The sequence below is a fragment of the Nycticebus coucang genome, chromosome 9 (genome assembly GCF_027406575.1).
Source record: "Nycticebus coucang isolate mNycCou1 chromosome 9, mNycCou1.pri, whole genome shotgun sequence".
In the NCBI taxonomy this organism is placed as follows: domain Eukaryota; kingdom Metazoa; phylum Chordata; class Mammalia; order Primates; family Lorisidae; genus Nycticebus; species Nycticebus coucang.
The window spans coordinates 88572536-88574776 of record NC_069788.1 but is presented as its reverse complement, the minus strand read 5'-3'; the positions used below and the strand labels follow the sequence as shown (position 1 = coordinate 88574776).

Below are 2241 nucleotides of genomic sequence, written 5' to 3'. Positions count from 1 at the left end.
ATAATTAGCAGCCCTATCATAGACAAATTACCAAGGATGCCATGATTTGAGCACCACCAGAGTGGAGTAGTGTGAGGGCACAGTAAATCACCATCAGTTTCCACCACTGAGATCTCTGTTTTAGAGGACCTTCATAAGATAACAGTGTAGAAAGGTTGGTCCCATGTCTATTAGGAAAGAGATTGGCTTACCTTCCACTAGCAAAAATACCCAGATTTTATTTTATTTTATTTTTTCGTATAATATGGGTCAATTTATTAGTACATCAAATTATAAGATCTGCTGTCATTTCAAGTGGTGATGAATGTGAATAGTATTTCAAGATGCCTGCAACAATTGTAATGTAGCATAAAAAGTAACAGTCTTGGTGGGAGAGTTGCAAGTACTGCTTTTACTATTGCCATTAGTTGCCAGCATTTGTAACTGGTAGTAGGGCTACATTTCTGTTACATTAGTTAAACGTGTAACATTTTTCCTTCATCAAGTTCATGGATACCCCTGATTTCTATACAGGTTAAGAACCTCTGCTTTCAGGGGAAATTCTGGACATAATTGGGACATCCCTGATGAGGTTTAGAGAAGAGATAAGACCTCACTCAAGAATTCCTATTGCAGGACAGACAGATTTCTGTGGTGTTTTTCTTTCCTTACTGTCTTCATGATGATTGATGCAGATTCCTACTCAGGGCTTGTTCATTCAGGCCCCATTGATGAAATATCTGAAAAACAAGTTCATCAACTCAAGTTCCGATTTTCTTAATAGCAAGCTGTTTCTGAGTTGTATCAGCATGCCAGATTAATGAATTAAGGTGAACAATTCATTTGATTGTCTCCCATCTCAGGGGCCAGCAGGGTGTGAGACTCAGGGGCAGCCAGGGGTTGGGGCAATGTATCCACTCTGCTGATGGGGTGGTCCTAAGGGTGGATCTCCTTGGCCAGTCATTCCTTCTTCTTCAACCTGCAAGCCTCCTGGTACGGTGGTAAGATGGGAGGCTGTGTGGGTGGAGTATACTTGTACTCTGAGCCATCCTCTAGATCCAGTGGGTAGCTGCGATCCAAATCATAGGAGCTCAGGTCCCCACAGGCCACAAAAGGCATAATGATGAGGCTGGGACCATCCAGCTGGTTGAAATCTGGGTCGTAATAGTGGTCCAGCAAGGGTCTGGACAAGTCTGGAGTGAAGCCCTCAGGAGAGTCATAACTCTGACAGACAGCAAAGGCCTCAATGCTGGAGTTCCTGCTGCTCCTGGGCTTGGCACAGAGGATGCTGGAGAAGAAGACACGCAACTGGCTGTAGAGGAGCATCACATCCCGGCCTCGGAATATCTTGGCCACAAAGTAGCCCCCCGGCTTCAAGACATGTGTAGCAATGTTCAGAGTGGCTAGGAGCTGGGCCTGCATAAACTCATCAACATCATGGAGACCAGTTACATTGGGAGCCCCATCGCACACTACTAGGTCTGCAGGACAGCCCTCAAAATGCTGGATGATCTCTTTGGCAATGGATAGCTGGGTGATATCTCCCTGGATCTGTAACACACCTGGTACTGGAGCCATAGCCATAGCCATAGCCATGGCCACAACCCTGGCCTCCAATCTTCTGGCTCAGTACCTGGCTCCAGCTGCCTGGGGTTGCACACAGGTTAACTGTCTGTGTCACACCTTGAAAAAGCTGGAGTTGTTCATCAAGTTGTAGCAGTTTGAAGGTGCTGTGGGCATGCCAGCCATTCTCCTTGGCCAGGCAGTAGTAGACATCTCACTTGTCCTTTGACATCCGTCCCATCTCACACACAGTTTGCCCGAGGACCGCCAACATCCAGCTGATACTGCCCAGTATCCGTAACCAGGTGAGTGGGATACCACCTAGCTCTTAGCTTTCGGAACCGGGGGAACCAGAGGAAGGAGGTTGGTCTGCTAGCAGCCAGAGCCTAGGCGAAAGGGCAAACACAGGAGAACTCTCAGGGCTCAGTTTACGTTCGTGGCTGATCCAAATGCGTGTCATGCATGCCTAAGGGGTACTGCTGCATGGCCAAAAATACCCAGATTTTGGATTTTGTGATTGTTCAGGGGGCATTCAGATTCTCTGGGGATTGTCAGTCTTGTGCAGCTAGACCTAAAAGGTCCGGAAGTTTCACTAAGTCCTGGGAGTGGCACAAACCAGATCCTCAGAAGGACCTGTGTAGTCAGACTTCCAGCAAGGACCTTATTAGGCTGGGCACGGTTTTGGGGGAGGGTTTGGAT

At 47.4% G+C, this 2241-nt stretch overlaps 1 pseudogene; it reads right to left on the bottom strand.

The window, feature by feature from the left end:
• Nucleotides 1-729: 729 nt before the first annotated feature.
• LOC128594446 (putative tRNA (cytidine(32)/guanosine(34)-2'-O)-methyltransferase) lies at nucleotides 730-1783 on the bottom strand (annotated as a pseudogene).
• Nucleotides 1784-2241: the final 458 nt, after the last annotated feature.